The sequence below is a fragment of the Protopterus annectens genome, chromosome 8.part0 (assembly GCF_019279795.1).
Source record: "Protopterus annectens isolate FY-2018-M chromosome 8.part0, PAN1.0, whole genome shotgun sequence".
Classification (NCBI taxonomy): Eukaryota; Metazoa; Chordata; order Ceratodontiformes; family Protopteridae; genus Protopterus; species Protopterus annectens.
This window is the reverse complement of record NC_056741.1, coordinates 1,630,001,683-1,630,027,147: the sequence shown is the minus strand read 5'-3', so window position 1 is coordinate 1,630,027,147 and position 25,465 is coordinate 1,630,001,683. Positions and strand designations below refer to the sequence as shown.

Below are 25,465 nucleotides of genomic sequence, written 5' to 3'. Positions count from 1 at the left end.
GTGTGCGGGGACATTGTGGGTGAAAGTGGAATACCAACCAATGGCACAGATTCAGCCCCTGACAACCCCACCTGTGCCTCACTATGACCACCATCATCATCAGAGTCTGCTAAGACACTGACATCAGGTTGTGAGGGGGAGAGACACCAACCCCATGTTCACCTGTGAGGGGAAGACAACATATGTAAATTAATACCCCGCTGTATAATCTTTGCTCTCACACACACACACACACACACACACACACACACACACACACACACACACACACACACACACACACAAACACACATGCATGCACACACAAACTCATACAGGTGAGGTTGCACAAAGGCATTATACAGACCACGCAGTCTCTGAATGATGACATGCACGACACACAATCAGACCACAACATACACTTTGGACAGGCCCTCAACAACATGCGGTGCAGCTATGTCCACTTAATGCTGCTACTAATACACCCCTCTGAGATATGTCAGGAGTGGTAGTATGTGATGGACCTTCACCTAACACACATTGCACCCATGTACACAATATGGATGTACCCCTATATAGCACAGTGTCAACACCTACAGAAACATACTTGCCAATATGTTACAGCTGCTGTGAATAGGCCATCTGATGACCACAGTGATGCACTGCAGTTAACCCCACCACAAGTGAACATTCACATATTGCAATATGGCTAAGAGTAAGAGTTGTGTGCATTGAAAAATGAATGCCCTTAACATGCCTAGGGTATTGGTGAGCTACAACAAGACATTTCCATACTCACTGGCTTCAAGCTGCTGTTCCCTGGTCAGAGCAGAGGGACCTATGTAGTTGTGGGGGAGAGGTATTTGCAGCACACTCACATGTGGCATTGATAAAGGAAAAAGATGAATTTCTAAACATGTACAGTAAAAGCTCTAATACTACACAGTTTGCTGTCATTCACTACAGATGTGCACTTGTGTGCATTACAAAACCCAACCCACAAATGCATTTTGACCTGACATATGTTTCTAGATTCTCCAAGGATTCCAGTATGAATGATACAGTATAGAAGTGATATCCACTGGGGCCTTACCTGGATGCTCCTCGCCTGTTGTCTGGGTGCCACCCACCTCCACGACAGAGGTGTGGATGGTTTCCTGAGGTGTGCTGACTGCCCCAAGGTTGGCGAGGAACTCCTCTGTAGGTGTCAGTGGGGACTGCATAGTGGCTGTACGGTCCCTGCAGCCCTCTGCCAGGCATGGTGAATAAGGTCAGTTGCCCTATGTCTGACCTGCTCATACTTATGCCCATGATGACCCAGATTGTTGATGGTTTCCAGTAGGTCATTCCACAGGGCAGTCCATTCCTGCTGCTGCTGTCTGCTCCTGCTGAACAGCACTGTGTGGTGCAGTCTTAAGGCAGCTAATATTGCTACAGTCACAGCTTCCAAAAAGGATGGTAATTGCTGTTGTGACATTGCACCTGAAAGACATGAACAGGGAAACACATCACAGGACCTCATACATTGGGCACCATTATGTACAGATCCTACACATCCATGTTTGCTAACACTATCCACCATTAACACCCACATCACACCCCTGCCATCTATCAGCACAGTATGTATGTGGGTAGTGCCACCACACTGGAATTACAGCTTGCATTGCACTCCTAATCCTGATGTTTCATGCTCCCCCCAATGAGGACCATTAATGTACATAATCCGCCATTCATCATTCACATCAGATGGCACATGCAGCAGTTGGGGGCATCACATAAGCTCCCTACCAGGCCATAGCAGCCCATCAGACATCTACTATACACCTATAGGCTATGAGGCCAACCCTCTATCCAGTGTTATACATACCCCTCATGAGTTACTTCATCTTTGCATGCCAGGCAATCACACACTCCACATTGCTGGGACTGCTGCATGAGTGCAGGTCATGCTCCACTCTGTTAACACACACACACACACACACACACACACACACACACACACACACACACACACACACACAGAGACACACACACACACACACACACACACACACACACACACACACACACACACACACACACACACACACTCTTGGTAAAGTCTAGCACAACTTTGCTACCTATGGCCCATTCAGCCCAGACTTTAAGGTAGTTGTGACTGCCACAATCCATCTATTTAACAGCTACTGTAAGGCCCTCAACAAAGGGTGACAAATCCTACTGTGTGATGAGCCTATTAGCAAAATGGTAAGTGTGACCAAGACCAAGGCTATTGGAGTGAGCTATACAGTGTCACCAAGTGCATATTCATGTACTCTGAGAGCTGACTTACTGCTTTACAGACCAGACACAATGACATGGTTTTATGATATGTGATAATAACTAATAAAAGAACAAGAGAATACTCTATCAGTGCAGTAACTACACAGTTCAGACTCACAGTGATTCATTTAAGACAACATTGCAGGGCGCTCTGCAATACATACAGGAAACATGTAAAGTATTAGGTGCATAGGTTCTTAGGATGATACTAGGCTATTGGCCCAGATGCCCTCATGAGTCTAGCCCAGATCTTTGCCCATGTCCCTTCAAAGTCAGCACCTGTTTCCTCTGCCCAGCTAGAACACAGGCGGGATCCCAGGGGTATATTTTCTCTTTCCCATGCAGTCATCCAGTTTCTTCTTAAAGAGGGCTATATTGGTACTCTGCTAGACATGGGGAGGGAGTGTATTTTACAGACAGTGTATTGTTTAGGACACAAATCTATCCCACCAACAAGTACTATTCATGTCACAGACTAGGTGAAAGCCTTGCAAGTGGGTTGTGTGAGTGGGGGTTGGCTTACAGATATGCTGAAACTCCAACAAGGCTGGTTTGGAAATGGCCTTGTATGCCAGACACAGGTTGCCTATGATCAGTCTGTATGAGACTGAGTAGAGAGACAGGGCTTTCAGTCTATCTGTATAGGATAGGTGTTGCAGACCCTGGATTTTCCTGGACAGGAACCTCTGTGGTCTATGCATCTGCTGCATGTGCTTGGCAAGGTACATGCTAAAGGAGCCATTGTACTTGGTAATGGGTCTGATAGGGGTGGAATACAGGAGTGTTATGGCCTCCTGGTTCCTGGATTACATACCCTTATTTGGGAGGTGGGCCATGTAGACAACCTTCCGTGCAAGGGTGCTAACTCATTGGGAAACTGTCAGGTTGCTGTCAGTCTTGGTGCACAAGTCATCTCACACCTGATTGCATGCTCAGTATATTGTTATTACTGTCATAATTAGTGTGTATGGCATCTACTACAACAGGGATAATGACGCATTTCCTGGCATTCAGTTTGAGTCAATGCTTCTGGCACCGGTACTGACATCAGTAGGGGAATATAAGGCAGTGGCCAGCTTGTAGTCATATGTAAACCTGGTCAGCCACAGACCACTGGTTTTGTCTTGAACCTCAGAAACATATATCTCAAACAGTAGAAGCCTCCAGACCGATCCTTGGGGTACACCACTCTTTAAGGGTCCACTACTAGAGGTGACTTCCACTACGTTGACTGAGTGGGCACTATCACTGAGCCAGTTAGCTACCCATCTGGTAACATACAGGTTGATGCCTAGCTGTGTAGGCTTATGTATCATGTCTCACTGGGGATTATTGTCAGAGGCTTTGGCTAGGTGAAGGTAGGCAGTGTGCACCATCTTACCATCATCCATGTGTATGTTGACCTTTTCAAAGAAGTCAGCCAGGTTTAACAGGCCTGATCTCCCTTTGACAATACCAAATTGTGTGAGCTCAAGCATTTTGAGGTTGCCAATGTCCCTGTTTATAAGGTCCATGATAATGCCTTCCATGCCCTTGCAGATCAGGCTAGTTTGGCTGATGTGCATATGACTGGCCAGTGGATGCTCCACCTTTGTGTAGAGGGATGAGAGTGGCTGTCCTCCATGAAGATGGGATTGCACTGATGCTCAGGCTTTGGCTGAGTACAGTGTGTAATGGAGCTGAGAGATCATGCCTGAGTTCATGTAGGATGCAGCCAGGGATGGTATCAGGCCCCATGAAGACTTCAGTTTGTTGCCTTTTAGAGGTCATTATGGATCTGCTCCCTGATGATGAGGGCAGGGGGGCAGGTGCTGTGCATGTCCTTGTTTACTGATGGAGGGATGGGGGGGTGAGGTTTTCACTTAACCTGTCTGCAGCAGGTTGGCTATATCTATGGCATATGTGTATGTGGTGTTATTGACCACCACTAGAGAGCAGATTTGGGTGGTGGCTATGAAATTGCAGATATATGTCAAGAAGGCCTTGTGATCATCTTGGTGGATGTGTCCAATTTGCACTCAAAGTTAGCCTTTGGGTAATTCACCTGTGACATTATTTGCTTGTTCAGACAAAGATGAGATTGCTTCCAATTTGGCACCTGCTCCATCTTGGCCCAGTAGACCAAATATTTCCACTTATTATGGAGTTTGCACATTGCTCCTGTCCACCACAGAGGTTTACTCTACTTTGAGGGAGATGATTGTTGTCTTTTCAGGTATTGCTGAGTCCATATAGCTATGTAGGTACTCCTATAACTCCTATAGTGTTTTGGTGTAGGCTTGGATATTACTGCTACTTCCAGCTGATGGGATGGTGGCTGTGAAGCTATGTATACCTGCTGTATACCTGCTCTGAGGAGATTTATAGTCGGTTTTGGAAAAGTGTTTTTTGTTTGACACAGATGGGGGGGGGCAGGGGAGATGGTGACCTCAAAAGTGATGGATTTATGGTCAGATCCTACCAAGGAGGATGATAGTGTAGAACTGCTACAGTGGCTACTCATGTTGGTTAGGACCAGGTACAGGATATTTCCACCTGTCATGGGGTGTTGACCAGCTGATCCAATGCATTGGCATTGACAAAGCCGAGGAATCTCTGCGCATTCATGTTCAGGCAGAATAGGTCATGTACACTATGATTGGGTAGTTAAAGTCACCCAGGATCATGGTAGAGGGTTGTATCTTGACAGATGCAAGTATGTCCAGATAGGTGTAGTGGGTGTCCTGAGTCATGTTTGGAGGTCTGTAGCTAACTATGATTTAAATAGGTGTTTTGTCAACAATTAACTGCACTTGGGATGTCTCCTGTGTGTCATACTGTTTGACCAGCCTGGAGGTGTGTATGTGTATGACAATGTTTAAAACTCCACCTCCTTTGACTTTGCAGCCCTCCATTTCGTATCTGAAAGTATGGTAGGATGAGTAACCTGGTATGGTTAGTGTGCTCTCCACAGCTTCAAACCAGGTTTCAGTGACTCCACAAATGTCAGCATCCTCCAGGACAAGAAACGCTTGCAATGAATTTAGTTTCATGCAAAGACTCCTAGCATTTAGCAGCATTACCTTTACATTTTGTTTACAATAAGCTTTCATGCTGGTAATTTTCTGCTCATGACTTTGCCTACAAAGGACATTATGGGGAAGGCAAGTGCCTTTGCCAGAAGCCTAAAGCCCAGGGGAGACAGATGAAGGCCATTTCTGGTAAAGCATTGTGGTCTGTCAATCATGTACTGTAATGTGAGTGAGACAGCAAGGATTCTAGGTTCTTCATGTGATTGCATCTCTCACATGCTGTGTTCCTAGGTGGTAGTAGCACATAGTTGTCTGTGTACATAAGGCAGTGGCTACACTGTGTCAGGATACCCATATCAACTGGACTAGCATGAGAAAGCACAGGAAATTGTCCTTCCATGGTTATCAGCATCTGTGGAAGAGAGGTCAGGGATAGTAGAGTGGGCACTATCTGAGGATAGCACCTATAGGTGTGAGTATGGCTGGATAACATCAAGACAGTACCTGCAGGCAAGGGCCTCACTCACACAGGAGTGCAGGTAAGGGAAAGAAATGCAAATGAGATACCTCTCAAAGTGTTAAAACTACACAAAAACACAAAGCCATGCACATGCTGGGTTTAAATACCACAACCCTTGTCCCTGAGCTCTTAGCTCAACATCCTGTGGCAGACCAGTGCCAACCAGTTCACTTACTCCCAGTAAGTGCCTGCAGGCCCTGGACAACAGTAGATGGTGTAGCAGGAAACACAAAAATCATTCAAACAGATGTGACTCCAGCAAAGCCTGTAACCAGACTATGCTAAAGATATTTAAAATATTTTAGGTCAGTGTAACACAGGTGAACATATACACACTTAAATATGACAACAGCAAACAAGAGCAAATGAATTTAGACAGATTAACCAGTTAACCAATAGTAAAGCTCAGAACAGAGCCCTGTTCCAGCACTCTTCAGTCACACAACTTCTAACTGCACACTCCTGCCACTAAGATGCAGGGAAACCCTCTCCAAAAGAGATGGCCTGGATTAGTGTTCAAGTTAAAGAAACAAAGCTACATTCAGCAGGTCAGGATGTAGTGCATGCTACAGCAAACAAGGCATACCAATGTCAGAAAAGTATAGTTCAACTGAGGAGTCACAATGAACCTTTAACCAACAAGTTGTAGCTCAGATGGGCATAATGTAGCCTGTCCTCTCACAACAGTGCAGACCACAAACCTACTTCATGTAAAACAACTGGCCTGAAGCCCATGTGCTTAAACGCACAGCCTTAGCATAACAGAATTACATCAGGCTACTGACAAGCAGTAATGCATGCAGCAGAATAAGTGAATTTGAGTCATTGTAAGAAAAGGCAGTGACAGCAAATTGAAGTAATACAGTTGGAATAGAGAGAAATACAGTAAAATGTTTTTTGCTTATAGGTTACGTGGGAAGGAATGAAACACGATAATGTCTGGCTGAGAAACGAAGGGAGGTGGGGTGGGGTGGGGTGGGCCAGGGTGTGCCAGGGTGGGCCCTCCCTAATGATATCTGTCTACTCAGTAGAATAACCTGATGAGATACAACTGAAAGGTGTGTTCAAATTGAGATTTGTACTGAGGCCAGCCTAGTCACATGTCAACAAATATTTGAGCACAATATGGGGGAACCCGTAGAACTCCAACTGAACAGAAAACGTTTAACAGAACAAATGCAATACTGGAATAAGATACAAAATAGATGTGACCAAAACTTAGCTAAAGAGCTTCAAATTAACATTAAATGCAGAAATGACTGATACTCAGAGCAATGCAGACTACAAAAACATCAGACAGATATACCATATTGCCATATATATGTAAACAATGTCACATTTGCCTAGTTCCTATACAACATGCAAAGCTGTTTGTGTGTGACAGGTCTGAAAGTAATGATCCAGATTAATGCTGTGTTATCTCATATTCCATCAGTGTGTCTCACCTGCCTTCATTTCACAGGCTAACAGCAAGTAACATACTTCTCTGCATCAAGTGTACATATCTCTCTGATGTGTGTGCAGCACTGGAAGTTATAACATATTAAACACTTTTCCAATTTCAGCTGCTGTACCACATCCAAGAACCAGTGACACCTTTTCCAGAAAATCTGTTTAATTCCACAGCGAATTGGATAATGAAGCACAATAAAAAACTTCACCAATCAATCTCTCTGAGGACCTCGGCCATATCAGCCTTTACAGAGTAAAATGACCAACTCACAATATTCTCTTTTATATTATACTTCTATACAATTAATCAATTATCTAAGTAAAATATTTAAAGTAACATCTACACTTTACAAAAATAAAACATCAAATATCAGATAAAACTCTGTCAATGACATTCCTTATTCAGCCCGTTGGGCTGCAGAGTATTATATTTCATTATAAAAATTGATTCCTTCTTTCTTAATAAATATTTCAATAAATCTTCACCGGAAAAGTGTACGGTGATATGTTCCAAAATTGTTACCATTAAACTGTCGGTTTCACCTTTATGTGCCGAATTAAAATGATCTGCTTCTGGGCTATTAATTTTTTTATTTTTTCTATCCCTAACATGCTCTTTGATTCTCTCACGGAAGCTCCTTTTGCTCTCACCTATATAAAAACGATTGCATGAACATTTTATTGCATAAATTATGCCTTTTGTTGTACAAGTAAAACAATCTTGTGTTTGAAATTTTTTTCCGTTAATATAATGGAACATAGGTACTACATATTGGCAAATAGAACATCTGCCACAAGGACTAGTACCTAATCTCCTTATGTTAGCTCCCATCAATTCTTTTGGTCTATAATATCTACTATGCACTATGAAATCTTTAATATTGCGCCCCTCTGATAAGATGTTCTCAATTCTATTTCAGATAAACTAGACACTTGTCTCCTAATTATTTTCCAATATTCTCTTAATACTTTACTAAATCTATCAGAAAAAAATGTGTATTTAAAAACAAAAAATATACTATTGTTCTCCTGAACTTGTTTCTTATTTCTGATATTGCACCTATTATTTATTTCTCTTTTATTGTTATAATTGTCATAAATCCTCATATAACTATCCACTATTGTTTGTCCATCATAGCCTCTATTTAAAAACATTATCATGGCTTTTATTGCCTCAATTTTAGAACTATTTGCATCACTACACAGTCTTCTAATTCTTAATAGCTCTCCATATGGAATGGAAGCCAAAGTATGTGGAGGATGACAGCTAGTCGCTTGTAACATTAAGTTCTGCTGATCAAATTTTCTATGTATTTTAGTTTTAATTTTCTCATTATTAATACCTTCAATAGTGATGTCAAGAAAACTAACTCTCAAGCCAACCTGCGCTTGATCATATTTAATTCCAAATCTATTTTTGTTCATATAACTCAAGAACTCATCTACCTCTCCTCTGCCATCATTACATATAAAAATAAGGTTGTCTATAAACCTATAATAGTTTTTTACATATTTTGAAAAAAGGTACTTCTGTATATATATGGGTACTTTCCATATACCCCATAAACATATTAGCATACATGGGGGCAAAGGCTGCCCCCATGGTTGCACCCTGCTTTTGTCGGTAAAGACTCCCCTCAAATTCAAATATGTTATTATTTAAACAGAAGTAAACTAATTCCTTAATAAATTGTGTTCTGGGATAGTCTCCTAGAAAAAAAACTGTATGGCCTCCTGTCCATATCTATGTTAAATATTAGTATACAGACTGGTTACATATACTACTATAAAATACATGTTTTCTAGCCATCTTATATCTTTTACTTTGTCTAAGAAGTCAAAAGAATCTTTAATGTACGATGGAAGTTTGATTACTTCCTTAAGTAATACTTCGTGCAAAAGACATCCCAAGTTGTCTGTAAAATATCCCATAGCCGAAACTATAGGACGACCTGGAGGTTATCATAAATTCTTGTGTATTTCTGGCACACAGAAAAATTTTGCAACTGTATCCTCTTTGTTAATACGTTTCTTAGTTGCTTCTGAGGGTAAAAAATAATGTAACCTTACTCCTTTATTAATTAATACCTTAAACTCTTTTTGGGCCTGATCCAAGGTAATAATATTCACTTTCTCATAAACGTCTTCATTATTTAAATGTTGCATTCACATTTCGTAATACATAGCTGAATTCATAACAACTAATTTCCCCCCCTTGTCTACTACCTACTTCATGTAAAACAACTGGCCTGAAGCCCATGTGCTTAAACGCACAGCCTTAGCATAACAGAATTACATCAGGCTACTGACAAGCAGTAATGCATGCAGCAGAATAAGTGAATTTGAGTCATTGTAAGAAAAGGCAGTGACAGCAAATTGAAGTAATACAGTTGGAATAGAGAGAAATACAGTAAAATGTTTTTGTTAATAGATTACGTGGGAAGGGATGAAACACGATAATGTCTGGCTGAGAAACGAAGGGAGGTGGGTGGGGTGGGGTTGGCCGGGGTGGGCCCTCCCCTCCCTAATGATATCTGTCTACTCGATAGGATAACCTGATGAGATACAACTGAGAGGTGTGTTCAAAATGAGATTTGTAGTGAGGCCAGCCTAGTCACATGTCAACAAATATTTGAGCACAATATGGGGGAACCCGTAGAACTCCAACTGAACAGAAAACGTTTAACAGAACAAATGCAATACTGGAATAAGATACAAAATAGATGTTACCAAAGCTTAACTAAAGAACTTCAAATCAACATTAAATGCAGAGATGACTGATACTCAGAGCAATGCAGACCACACAAACATCAGACAGATATACCATATTGCCATATATATGTAAACAATGTCACATTTGCCTAGTTCCTATACAGCATGCAAAGCTGTTTGTGTGTGACAGGTCTGAAAGTAATGATCCACATTAATGCTGTGTTATCTCATATTACATCAGTGTGTCTCATCTGCCTTCATTTCACAGGCTAACAGCAAGTAACATACTTCTCTGTATCAAGTGTACATATCTCTCTGATGTGTGTGTAGCACTGGAAGTTATAACACATTAAACACTTTTCCAATTTTAACTTAGTAATTATAATCAACCTAGTAATTATTTATGTTTGAAGGCAATACAACAACCTGTAGCTGTAGACATTTCTGTCTGTTTGATGCACTGGAACAAAGATAACACATTTATAACACAAGTACAGCCTATTTACTTGACATTTTGCAACTCATGTCTGTATGTTTGATGCCTCCAGCTTCTACTATTAATACATACGTGTGCACAGGTAATACATGATATACATTTCTGTTCTTTGTCAGTATGGCACACTGTGTTTACACTCTTGCAGCTCAGTCATACCTCTCAACCTGTTACAGCAAGACATCTGGACAAAGGCACACATCAATGAGGGGCAAAGGCCAGAAAAGAGTGACATTTTATAAATCTAGCTGTAAGACACTTAATTGTTAACAAAGTAGGTTCTGCATTCATAGGAATACTCTGAAGGATATGACATCTGACATTCAAAAGTTGGGAGGGTGGCCTAATGGTTAAGGTGGTTGCCTTACAAACACAAGGTGCAGGGTTTGAATCTCACAAAGGATAATTGGCTAAGCTTAAAATGGCTCGCAAAGGCAGTTAGCTTAGTAAGAATCTATGAATAAAATGTATGCTATTGGGTCTATATTACATTATCAAATCCCGATAACACCACAACACCAACACACAAAGCCTGAACCACTAATATGTCGAACCCCCTAAACCATGAATTTTCAAATCTCGAGCTGTCATAGTCAGCCAACACCACCGCACGCTACATACTACATACCCAAACATAATAAATAAAACACATACATACACAAACCAAACCCTACTTCTAACACTACACTAAACTTTACATACATTACTATCTATGCACTTACCTTAACCCGCACCCTAACCCTAAGGTCCGTAACTATCACACACTTACCCTACATTCATATTCCCAAACAAAACAAATAATCCACACACATACAGTTAACAAAACCCTACTTCTAACCCTACACTAAACCTTACATACATTACCTATCTATGCACTTACCTTAACCCGCACCCTAAAACTAAGGTCCGTAACTATCGCACACTTACCTTACGGAGCTATACCACAGAAGGGCCAAGCATCACACTTTCACATTTCGCATTTCGCAGTTTTGTACATTCACCGTTACTGTAGTTCGCGCTTTACGTGTCGGTCTTCTGGTGTAAGACATTACCGGGATTTGACAATGTAATATAGACCCATGCTATTATGTTATGATGTCAGTCTTTACTGATTTGCCAGACAAAACACAACCATATGAGGCATTGGCTACAAATATGAGGCAAACATGTGGTTAGTCTGCAAAACTCTGGACAGTTGAAAGGTATGAGCTCAGTATATAACATACAGTTCAACACACACTTCTGAGCTAGTTGTTTATTATGCACATACCCTATATAGGTCTCTTACATTTGTAAGACAAGCATATGTATCATAGTAGCATTCACATGTGACATATGAATATTTACAATATCCCAGGTAGCTGGCCTGACAGTGTCACAGTCAGTATTGGACAACAGACACTCCAGTAGTAGTCATATGTGAGCTGACCTTTGCTAGAGTGACTCAGGGGCCAGAGTTGTGATCTATGTCACTGCAGACAGAGCCAGCAGGAATAGCCATAGGTTCTGGACAGCAACATGTCAGTCCAGCAAGTCTTGTTGAGACCTGTTGTTTAACTTCCTATTTCCTATTATTGCATGCCCCCCTTCTGCATTCCATTACATGTTTAATTGACATGCCTGTTATAGTGCTGAAGAGTTTTCTCAGAATAATGCAAATGTTTAGGTTTGTGTAGTCACAGTCTGTCTTTGTGTAGAAAGGTTCAGACCTGTTTGCATAGCAGCAGCTTGCCTTTTGTAGGTAATGCTCATGAGCAGGTGATGGCCTGTGCACCAGTTGGTGTCCTCCACTTGCTAATTGCATCCAGAACAGCTGTGTTGTCTTTCAGTTAGCCAATGCCATAGCGACACAGTGCTATAATTAAGTCCTTCATATAGGCCTTGCCCCTTTTCCTTGCCTGTGAGGAAGAAATTATGGAGGTGTGTGAGCTACAACTTCACAGAAGGCAGGTGGAAATACTTCTTAGAACAAGAAATGTGGAGAAAGCCAAACAAAATGGGGGACAAAGTTTCTGATTTAAGGGCAGATTGTAAAGAGTTATGTTATACAGTTAGAAGATTGCTAGATTAACAGGGTTTCTCTTATATGCATTTTCTGCATGATTTGAAGTCTGACAGTGATATGTATAACATATCTCTCAACTGTCCAGATTTCTGCAGAATGCCCAGAGGTTTGCCTCTTATGTTTGGGCTGTTTCTCTTACAATTTATGTTTTTGACAAATCAGTAGGATAATGTGAGGATTGAAGTCACTAAATGATGACACCCATTTGTGTTTCAGACTTCATATCCTTCAGAAAAGTTATATTGCAACAAATCCTGCAACACCAGCAACATTTTCAGTTTGGGCCTCTGTCCCCCAAGTATGTCAGGCTTTGTCCAGATGTCTTGCAGTAAGAGGTTCAGAGGTATGGTATATCATTATTTAGTGACTTCACTCCTGATCTCATCCCAGTGATTTAGCAGAATCCCAGAAATGTTATGAGGCAGTGGCCCTAAATATAGTCCCACACCCTGGACATTCTGTGGAAATCTGTACAGTTGAGAGTTATGTATGTCTGGCCATTGTTAACAGACTGTCAGGATTGCAGAGCAGTGTAGTGTGTAAATGTTTGTTGGGCTGAGTAGGTAAAGGGGCAAATGTGAGTGTCATAGATCCTTTTCTATCTGACTGTGCATGCTGCTACAGTTGCTGGTGGTCTATCAGCTGTATATGTTTGTAGGGGCAGACTGAGAAATGTCTCATAACACATCAGAATTCCCAGTACACTGTGACCTGGGGCAGTATATGTAGGTGTAGTGTGTGACTGGCAATCAGGATATGTTTGTTCAAACAGTCGTTATACTCTAGAGGTCAGTTGGCTAACTGGTGTGTTGCTGTGACTGTGGTACAAATGGTTGTGGGTAGACAATTTTCCACTGATGTCTGTTTTTCCCTACAGTTACATCCATGTAGTGCATGATATATTTGCAAATGCATGAGTAATTCCCCAGAGCTGATTTGGTGTAGTGCTGTCTTGGTCTGATTGTAGTTCAGAAGGTGCTGGGTGAAATGGTTGGCAGTTCTCAGTGCTATTTCTCTTCTGTTACATGACTGCAGTAATACCTCTCCACTGTCCAGATTTCTATAGACTGTCCAGATGTGTGGCTCATATTTGTGGTCTGGTAACTGTTGTGGATTTCTGACAAATCACTGGGATGATGTCAACATTGACATCACTAAATGATGACAATCATTTGTGTTTCAGACCTGAAATCTGTCAGAAAACATATGTTAAAACAAACTGTGATCCTTTAGCAACCTTCTAAGCTTATAACATCCATATTTCAAATATGTCCCTATTGTTTGTTCTTTATCCCCCACTTTCTCAGGCTTTGTGCAGATGTCTTGCACTAAGAAGTTGATTATATGAATATGAATATATATGAATATATATATATATATATATATATATATATAATTAACCGCACTCAAAAGAATTGAACGAAGAGAAGAAATTTTAACTAAGAACTGAACTTCGTGACAATAAAAGCATTCAAAAAAATAGTAAATCACACCAACAACTCTTGTAGAACTTTAGTGCTTTCGTCTTATTTATTATCAAGACTTCTTCAGAAAGACATGTTTCATAAGTATAAATATAGTCCCACACCCTGGACATTTACTGCAGTCATGTAACAGAAGAGAAATAGCACTGAGAACTGCCAACCATTTCACCCATGTGCAAGAGGGTTTGAAGAATTGTGCAAGTAGATTTAATGTGTTTATGGATTTACAACTGTGCAAGAGAATATAATGTGTTTCCTCTCTCTCTCTCTGACTTTTGACTCCTCCATACCCCCTACACACATGCTCCCAATCACCAGGCTAGCCCCCACTGACCGCACCAACTATACCCCCCGGTCTCACTATTTCACGCAGCCATTCAAGGGGTGATACCATCCAAACCAGCCCACAGCTGGTACCATCCACACTGACAGTCTTCTGGGACACTCTGTCATTCATATGCTCCTTGTCATGGGCGGCTCCCTACCAGCCCCCCCTCAAGTCCACACCCCATTCCTCCCACTCCCCCGTCAGGTGGCATACCCACACATACCCACACATTACTCTACACACACACCGATACCAAAGCATAGTAGGACTCTCTACCTGACTCCTCCATCTTCCTCCATTCCCTTCTTTACTTACCTTTGGAGGCAAAGACTCATAAGTAATGTGTTTACATTAGAATCATCACAGCATGACTGTCATCCTTCCCGATTCCCCCCCCCAATTTTTTTTTTTTTTTGCACACAATCCCTTTTTGCACACAGTCCCTTTTTGCACACAATCCCCTTTTTCGCACACGATCCCTTTTTGCACACAATCCCTTTTAGTATGCACATGGCACCACAAGGCTATTACTGTCTGACTAATTTACCTTATGTAACTGTGATTGTAATGTTAATGAAAATGCACTCAGCACCCTGCTTGTTCACACTTTACTATTGGAAAGGAACTGTTGTTAATTTAAATGGCCTGCTAGAACTAATGTATATAAAGGAAGTGAAAATGGTTGCTAATACTTATGAAACATGTCTTTCTGAAGAAGCCTTGATAATAAATAAGACGAACGCTAAAGTTCTACAAGAGTTGTTGGTGTGATTTACTATTTTTTTGAATGCTTTTATTGTCACGAAGTTCAGTTCTTAATATATATATATATATATATATATATATATATATATATATATATATATGTGTATGTGTGTGTGTGTGTATGTATATATATATATATATATATATATATATATATATATATTGCATATATATATATATATATATATATATATAGAGAGAGAGAGAGAGAGAGAGATTGTGAAGACTGGTAGAGAAGGGTGAAGGCTGCCAGCCTAGTCAAATAGAATTTGATACATCATTCTGGCATTTGTAAATATAAATGTGAAATACAGGCTTGTTTTTCTTAAATGAAAGAAAATACTAAAATGTTGGACTTCAAGATTGTAGCAACATTGCCACCAGCTGTAAAGAAAGCTAAGGCAGGCATTTCACATCTGTTCTTTGAAATTAAAATTATGTCTTGTGTATCCTTTGATCTTTAGAGCTCGGAGTCAGTCTGTCTGGGCTAGCACATTCTTTCTATTGTTTTAACTTAAGTAATAATTACTAAAGTGCACATGTGAAATGTCTTTTATTGTTGTAGCTTCCTGACCAGGTGTTAGCTTGCTAAATAATGTAGCCTGTTGGCCTGGAAACCTCAGGCTAAGTGTTAAAGTGATGTAATGTGTATACTGGGAAAACCTAAGTGTCAAAATTATGTAATCTGGGAGGGCCCAGCAGAAATGTTTGTCAGTGATTTTAAAAACTGTTGCTGAGAGAGAGAGACTGTAAGCATTCTGATCTTGGACATCTAACTCAGCACTGCCTATGCTCTTAAGTAAGTTATCTTAGAAGTGTGTTTTCTTGTATCAATAACCAGGAAATTAGAAAAGATTAGACAAAGTGTTTTTCTGTTATGTCAGAACTGTACTACAGAATTATTTTAAGATTCTGTGTGATCTCTGAACTCTTGAATAGCACTGTGGTGTAGTAGTATTGTCTTGTGTTTTTAGTATTTATTATTAAATATTTTTAAACCCTTTTCAACTGTGGCCGGTTTATGTAGAGATAATTTAAGTTCTAGAGTACATTGCATGCTTATAAGTGATCTTGTACTAAGCCCTTTCAGTAAGCCTTGATTGCTTAAGTTACACTACTATTGGATAATAATATTGCACAGTAATAATTAGACACCCTTTTAAGGGCCTTTGCGTAGATGATAATTATTAGCTGGTGGTGGCAGTAATTACTACCGTATAGTCTGGGTAAAGCGACACTGCTGGAGAATCTGTGTCAGCCTTTCCCAGGGGTGTCTGTGAAGTTGTTTAAATACTTATCTCAAAGTGTGTGTGTGTGTCAGCTACTTGGGCAGGGACATGAAGCAGTGGCTGGACAGAGAGGGTACTGGATTTTAACTTGCCAGCTAGGCTAAGATCTGGACCCTATAGCTGTGCCAGTGGGGAGTCTTATTAGGGACCTGGGGAGCAAGGGAGTGACCAGCCCCGGACTGACTGTGATCTCTGTGTGCTCTTAAGGGAAATTGCACTTTACTGTGTGTATTTGTTATCAGGCCACAGTGGTACAGCAGTAGCGTTGTTACCTCACAGCAAGAGGTACTCCCATTTGATTCTCGGCTTGGCTTGGGAGTGCCTTCTGTGTGGAGTCTGCATGTCCTCCCTGCGGTTGGGTATCATTCGAAAAACATGTGTGCGTAAATGGGCATGCCTTCGTTGAAGGTTGGACATTGAGCTGGCACTTCGGCATTTCGTAGAAATCTACTGCCAATCATTAGTGGACTGGAGTTCCGCTGTGGCAACCCCTTACCGGGAAAAAGCTGAAAGACAAACAACAACTGTGTGTATTTGTTATCCTTTCCTCTGGTGTTAGTGGTGAGGATTGAGGCTCCTTGATTGCTGGGCCAGTGCACGGGAGTCACATATTAATTGGTGGCAGTGGTGGTATATCTACCTCACATATTAATTGGTTTGCAGTGGTGGGATCCACTTCACATACTAATTGGTGGGCATTAGTGGATTATCCACATCATATTTAGAAGTGTACACTGACAACAGGGTAAAAGGCTGGAGCTTGAAGTAAACTGAATTCCTGATTAAAGGAATTCATCATATTCCAAGTTTTACTGTGTTATGCACATAAGGACACTCACTGGCATAAAAAAAGACAAGATTAATACTTGTAGTTTTTATACTACATGCAGCATATGTTTAGGAAGTCGTTGCATAACATTGAGTAGGCAAACTACTCTAAAAACACTCCCTTGCCCATGCTTGGAACAAACTTCCCCTTGACTTACGCTCACTCTCCCACACCTCACCCTTTAAAAATGAACTAAAAGCTTATTTTCTCAATTCCAGAACCTGCCCTTGCCATGACCCTACCTAGTCTTCCTTCCCTTTATGTAGCCTCAAAAGGACCATACTTAGTACCTCATTACACCTCTCTCTTCAATGTGTCTACTATGCATTTGCACAATTTTATACAAACAAAAAAATGTTTATTGTTGACCTATTGAACTATATCAATGTAAAATTGTTACTTAGCTTCTTTTTAATGCAACTTTAACTTTATGCATGTAACCCAACATATGTGAATCACTTTGCTATAACTGCTATTATATTAGTATTGTTTAAAATTGTACTTGTTTTAAAATGTATTACTGGAGCTTTTCTCCTTGGGTCTCCTCTGAAAACGGGCCACAAGCCCAGTTGGACAACCCCGATTAACAAATGTCAATAAATAAATAAAATACATATTAATTAGTTGGCAAATATTAATTGGCTTGTAGTGGTGTGTGTAGATTGAATCCTGTAGCTTATGTACAGTGATCTCTGAAGGTGTTTTGTTCTCTAAAACAACCACTCAGTGACTACTCAGAGTTCAGATCACAATTGTTTTATTTCTTTGGTTAGCTTAGTTAGTCAGGGTAAGCAGGCAGCATGTCAGCAGAGGAGTATGGAAAGCTGACAAAGAGCCAGCTGGTGGAGATGTGCCAGGCTAGGGGACTGGTGCATGGAAACCTGACTAAGGCAGACCTGATTTCAGCCTTGGTTACAGCTGCATCAGAAAACAGCATCCAGGAGGACAATCAGACTGGCAGTGGAGATACAATATCCCCAGAGAATGGACAGTTCTGCCTTTCTGCAAAGGACAATCAGACTGGCAGTGGAGATACAATATCCTCGGAGAATGGATAGCACAACCTTTCTGCAGTGGACTTAAAAATCCAGCTGGAGCTAAAGAGACTTGAGTTAGAGGCCAGGCATTTGGAGATAGAAGCCGGAGAAAAGGAGCGTCAGAGAAGGCATGAGAGGGAAATGCTGACTCTTTGCCAGAGTCATGGAGGTAATGGAGAAGGGAATAACTGGACCCCAGAAGCACAACAGGCCAGTAAATTTCTTCCGCAATTTAAAGAGGGGAATAATTTTGATAGTTTCATTCATATGTTTGAGAGGTATGCAAACAGTATAGTGTTGACCAAAGGCTCTGGGTACAATTCCTGACCCCCTTACTCCATGGGAAAGCTGTAACTTTTTTGTCAAAAATGCCTGACTCTGTCTGTTTTGATTATACTGCTGTAAATAATGTATTTTAGAATATTTTAAGCTAACACCTGAAATGTATAGGAAAACGTTTTGTGAACATAGACGCAAGGCAGATGAAAGTGTGTAAATATGCTGCTGAACTGAGCACTTATTTTCATAGCTGGGTGAGTGGATGTCAGGTCACCACTTTTAAAGGGCTGGCAGACCTTTTGGTGAGGGAACAAGCCCTTAGCACTTTGCCTGAGGACATGAGGATCTGGTTAGCTGGTAGACAATGTGCTACTTCAGATGATTTGGGGAAGAAGGGAGACCTATACCTGGCCAGCAGGGCAGCACTGCACAGGAAGGGGATCCCCAGTACTGCTCATGTGTCTAAAGGAACCCATGGTGAGCAGCACAAACTGCCACAACAGAATCTTCCAGTAGCAGGGGAAGCCACTAGTCCAGGTACACATCGAGGAGCTAGGGTTAAATGTTTTGAATGCAACCAGTGGGGCCATGTGGCATACAGCTGTCCATGGAGGCAAGGTGGGAAACCAAAGGTGAGAGAGCCAGTAAGTGGGAAAGACAAAATGCCAATAGTAGGTTGTCTTGAGACAGCAGGAGTACTAAACTACCATCCTGCAGATGTCCTAAGAGGGAAAGATTTGGATGAGGCAGTACCATGTGCTTATGCAGTTACACGCAGTAAGACTTGGAGACAACCATGTGAGTCCGGTAGCCTGGGGGAGGCCCAGACAGACTGCATACTTGCAGCCAGGACTGGTGAGGTGGTTACTTCAGGGAGTGAGCTACACTGTAGCAGTGAGACTGAAGGTGAGCTACAGCTGCTTGTGGGCACTGATGTTCCCTTGGGCAGGGTAGCTGCAAAGGCAGAGGTGAGTAGTAGTACCCAGGCTGACAGCGAGGTACCACTGTCAGAGGATGCCAGACTTCCTGTGGAAGGGGAGCTGGGAAGGGTTACAAGGAGAGAGTTGAGATGGGCTCAGCTCTCAGACCGTACATTGCAAGACCTGAGGCAGGTAGCTAGGGAGGCACCTGATTCTCAAGGGAAGGGGGAATCTGTATATTGGGACAAAGGGTTACTGTACAGAGAGTGGAACCCTGAGGGAGGTCTAGAAGGTGAGAGAATACAGCAGTTGGTAGTGCCTAGATCCTACCATCTGGAGCTTCTAGCCATAGCCCATGATATTCCCTTTGCAGGTCATATGGGCATAAAATGTACAAAGAGGCGTATTATGCAAAACTTCGATTGACATGGAATTTCCTGAGATGTAATAGGGTACTGCAGGAACTGTGAGCAGTGCCAAAAGGTAGGCGAGGCAGGAGACAAGGTGAGAGCTCCTTTGATGCCTCTGCCTGTGATTGAGGAGCCATTTCAGAGGATAGCTATGGATAGTGTGGGTCCTCTGAATACCCGAAGTTCCACAGGGGAAAAGTATATCCTAGTAAAAGTGGATTAATGGATTATGCTACACGATACCCTGAGGTGGTGGCTTTGTCCTTCATTGAGGCAGAGATGGTGGCAAATGCTTTGTTAGAGATTTTCAGCAGGGTGGGTTTCCCAAAAGAAATACTGTCTGACAGAGGTGCCAATTTCATGTCAGACCTGCTGACTTGTCTGTGGAAGTCATGTGGGGTGAAGCACATGAAGACCACCCCTTACCATCCTCAGTCTTGTTGAGAGGTTAAACTCTACAATCAAGTCCATGCCACGGGCATTTATAAATCAGTTTAAGAGGGACTGGGAAAAATATTTGCCCCATTTGTTGTTTGCTTACAGAGAGGTTCCCCAGGAATCCACAGGTTTTTCACCCTTTGAGTTGCTGTATGGGCATAGGGTGAGGGGACTTCTAGATTTAATTCGAGATGAGTGGGAAAGTGAGTGCGAGTCTCACAAGGAGTCTGTTATGGCATACATCCTAATCCTCAGGACAAGGCTCAGGGAGCTCATGGGCTTGGCCCAGGAAAACCTGGCAGAAGCCCAACAATAGAAAAAGGCCTGGTATGACAGGAATGCTCGAGCTAGAGAGTATGCTGTAGGGCAGCAGGTAATGGTTCTCATTCCTGTCAGACACAACAAGCTGAGGGCATCTTGGGAAGGACCCTACAAGGTGGTAAGAAAGGTAAGTGATGTTAACTATATGGTAGAACTGCTAAGCAAATGGCAGGGGCACAAATTGTACCATGTTAACATGATGAAACCTTACCATGATAGGGAGGCCCTTGTGCTGAGCATTTGCAGTGGATTGCAGGAGGAGTCTGAGGGAGATCTGGTGACTGATCTCCTCAGTGAAGCTTGGACTGACACCTCGGTGGAAGGGGTAGCGATGTCCCAGTAGCTATCTCCTACCCAGGTTCGAGAAATCCGAACAGTGTTACAGGAGTTTGGGGACATGTTCATTGGGAAACCAGGGTGCAACCATCTGGTGCAGCACCAGGTGGATACAGGACCCCAAAGGTCTATTAGGCAGGCCCCTTATAAGGTGCCTGAGAGAGTTGAATCTGAGAGAGGAGATACAGGAGATGTTGGAACTAGGGGGTAATTCAAGAGTCCAACAGTCCCTGGGCCTCCCCAGTGGTACTGGTGCAAAAGAAGGATGGCAGCACCAGGTTCTGTGTAGACTACAGGAAATTAAATAGTCACACAGAGTCAGATGCTTACCCCATGCCTAGGACAGATGAGGCCCTAGAGCAGCTGGGTGGAGCTAAGTATCATACCACCATTGATCTTACCAAGGGTTATTGGCAGGTGCCCTTTACTCCCAGTGCTAGAGAGAGGTTAGCCTCTGTGACTCCTTTGGCATGTATGAGTTCACAAAGTTGCCCTTTTGTAATAGTTAATGAATTTATATTGTGAAATTTAAGATATATTGGTATGTGGTATAAAGTATATAAAAAATAAAAAATAAAAAATAACAATATAATTTATTATGTGCATTTGAAGTATTCATCCATTAATGTAGTCAATGTTATATAAATTGTTTTGGAATGGGAACACGAGTTTTGAAATGTATTTATAAACTTGTGATAAAAAGAATTTTGTATCACCACAATGTCATGATTGTATTTGCAGCCCAAAGAATGAATTGGTTTAATTCATTAATCAATCAATTTAGAACAAGATGGTTGGTTGGTGAATGAATTAATTAGCATTGTATTTAAGGAGATGGTTTTGTGTGATGAATTGTTCCATTGAAGGCGAAATGCCGAGGTACCAGACTGATTTGTGAATAAAGGATTTGCTTTACCGTCTCTGTGGTGGTATTCCTTTTGCTACCTAGTGGAGTGTTCAATTCTTATAAGCTTTATTCCAGCAGAGTACACTGTGGTTAATTTTTTTGAAATTCAGAACATATAACACAGTTTTTTCTTACATTTAGTTTTCTTACATTTGTAAAACAGTCAGTGGATTATATGAATATTTACACTGACATAGAATTATCAACAAAATTCTGTCTAGCTGGGCTGGCAGCCTTCACAGCTTTGTCCAGATTTTTTGCTCTAAGAGGTTGAAAGGTAATCCTGCCCCCCATCATTTTATGCTTTGTCCAGATTTTTTTCTCTAAGAGGTTGATACGTAACTTTCACAGTGCAGGGGGTGTGTGACAGTACCTGTCACACACCCCCTGCATTGCTTTCCATTTCAATTCCTGCTTTCAATGTCTTCAGACACTGAAAGCATTTAAAAAGTGCCATATAGCACTTTGACAATGCTGGAGGTGTGTGACAGTACCCGTCACACACCCCCTGCATTGCTTCCCATTTCACTTTCTGCTTTCCACGGACACTAAAAGCATTTAGAAAGTGCCCTATGGCACTTTCAGAGTGCAGGGGGCATGTTATATCTGCGAGCACTAGTGAAACAGGCCCCCTGCACTCATCCAGTGTTTATGCCCGCAGAGCCGTTCTCAGTAGCGCACCTTTATTAATATGAAAGGACCACTGCTGTTAAGGCTATGCGGATGCAGACACCATTCACTCACAGAGTTTATTGATTCCTGGGGCAGCAGTGTGACCTATTTATATTTTAGCAGTGTATCTGACAGAATACAACAGAAATGTTTAGTGACAATGTTAAAAAGAATTGGAGTGCTTCCCATCATGATAGTATGGACAAAACATTGGTTAGGCAATAAGATGCAGAAATATAGTAAATAGACTTCTTTCATATTAAATAACTGTAACTGGTGGTGTATTACAAGGAACAGAACAAAGGCCTGTTCTCTACAGTGTCTGTCTAAGTAGCATTTTACAAAATCTGGTGGGAAAAATTGCTATTTTTTTGCTTATAAGGGAAAGTGACACAACTGTTATAACCACAAAAATGAGGGAATTGGTTTAATCAATGTGAAAGATACACCAAAACTTTCAAAAATGAGTAAATGATTAAAGAGAAATATGCAACAACAAAATGTATAAAGCTGTAAGAGGATGTCACATATGATGTAAAAGTAAGCAAGCAATTTGAAAAAGCCGCAAGGAAATCCCTGTAGAATTCTGGAGTATATAAGCAGATGAAACAAAAAAGCCATTCTCCCTGTCTCTGTATCTCTCTCTCTCTCTCTCTCTCTATATATATATATATATATATATATATATATATATAGAGTTAAGACTACATTTGGACTATTATAAGCAGTCTTGGAGATGACATCTTTATGAGTGCATAGATAAAGGTAATTCAAAGGAGGCCTACAAAATTGTTGCACCATTGTGACAGAAGAACTTAACTTGTACAGTACTTTGCAAAAGATGGGGTGACAGAAACATTTAAATACTTTCACATTATTCAGGGAGTACAACTTAATACCACTTTACAGGAGAAAAAAGAAGATTATGGGGAACAACAATTCAAAATCTGAAGACACATGTTGGATTGCATAAGAGAAATATGTGGAGGGATTTTATATATTAATTAATTAATTTCCTCATTACTCGTTTATTCATTAATTAATTCCCAGTACTAATGGGGAGATAAAAATTACTGATGCGGAGAACTTTTCATAATTCCATACCGGATCGGTCGAGGCCCGGGTTAACAACGACCGCCACCAGTACTGTTAGCCAACAGGGTGCTGGCGGAAATTGGGCTTCTGTTGGCCGAAGGAGAAGAGGAGGGCGAAGGCGTGCCCGAAGGCAGGAAGATAGGAGGAAGGTTAGGAGTGTAGCAGTGAGGGTAGGAACTTTGAATGTTGGCAGTATGACTGGTATAGGAAGAGAGCTAGCTGATATGATGGAGAGAAGGAAGGTTGATATATTGTGTGTGCAAGAGACCAGATGGAAGGGAAGTAAGGCCAGGTGTTTAGGAAACGGGTTCAAATTGTTTTTTCATGGTGTGGATGGCAGGAGAAATGGGGTAGGGGTTATACTAAAGGAACAATATGCCAAGAGTGTTTTAGACGTGAAGAGAGTGTCTGACCGAATGATGTTTATGAAGCTCGAAATTGATGGTGTAATGATGAATGTTGTTAGTGCATATGCTCCTCAAGTTGGGTGTGCGATGGAAGAGAAAGAGAAATTTTGGAGTGAGTTGGATGAAGTTGTGGTGAGTGTACCCAAGGGTGAGAGACTAGTGATTGGAGCGGACTTTAATGGGCATGTTGGTGAAGTGAACAGAGGGGATGAGGAAGTGATGGGTAGGTATGGTGTTAAGGAGAGGAATGCAGAAGGTCAGATGATTGTGGATTTTGCGAAAAGGATGGACATGGCTGTGGTGAATACGTATTTTAAGAAGAGGGTGGAGCATAGGGTGACGTACAAGAGTGGAGGAAGATGCTCACAAGTTGATTATATACTATGTAGGAGGGCTAGTCTTAAGGAGATTGGAGACTGTAAAGTGGTGGCAGGGGAAAGTGTAGTTAAGCAGCATAGATTGGTGGTATGTAGAATGACGTTGGTGATCAAGAAGAGGAGGAAGAGTGTGAAAGCTGTGCCAAGGATTAAATGGTGGAAGTTAAAAAAGGGTGATTGTGAAGTGGAGTTTAGGGAAGAGTTAAGACAGGCACTGGGAGGCAGTGGAGAGTTACCGAATAGCTGGGTAACTACAGCAGAACTAGTAAGGGTGACTGCTAGAAAGGTGCTTGGTGTGACATCTGGACAGAGGAAGGAGGACAAGGAGACCTGGTGGTGGAATGAGGAAGTACAGGAGAGTATACAGAGGAAGAGGCTGGCGAAGAAGAAGTGGGATTGTCAAAGAGATGAAGAAAGTAGACATGAGTATAAGGAGATGAGGCGCATGGCAAAGAGAGAGGTGGCGAAAGCTAAGGATAGGGCATATGGAGAGTTGTATGAGAGATTGGACACTAAAGAGGGAGAAAAGGACCTGTACCGATTAGCTAGACAGAGGGACAGAGCTGGGAAAGATGTGCAGCATGTAAGGGTGATAAAGGATAGTGAGGGAAAGGTACTCACAAGAGAGGAGAGTGTGTTGAGTAGATGGAAAGAGTATTTTGAGAGGCTGATGAATGAAGAGAATGAGAGAGAGAGAAGGTTGGATGATGTGGGGATAGTGAATCAGGAAGTGAAACAGATTAGCAAGGAGGAAGTAAGAGCAGCTATGAAGAGGATGAAGAATGGAAAGGCTGTTGGCCCAGATGACATACCAATGGAAGCATGGAGGTGCTTAGGAGAAATGGCAGTGGAATTTCTAACTAGATTGTTTAATGAAATTTTGGAAAGTCAGAGGATGCCTGAGGAGTGGAGAAAAAGTGTTTTGGTACCTATCTTTAAGAATAAGGGTGATGTGCAGAGCTGCAGTAACTACAGAGGGATAAAACTGATTAGTCTCAGCTTGAAGTTATGGGAAAG

General features: G+C 41.6%; 1 protein-coding gene across 1 annotated transcript in view; it reads right to left on the bottom strand.

The window, feature by feature from the left end:
• LOC122808521 overlaps positions 1-25,465 on the bottom strand; it is a 547,157-nt gene that overhangs the window by 242,992 nt on the left and 278,700 nt on the right. The window lies entirely within an intron of this gene.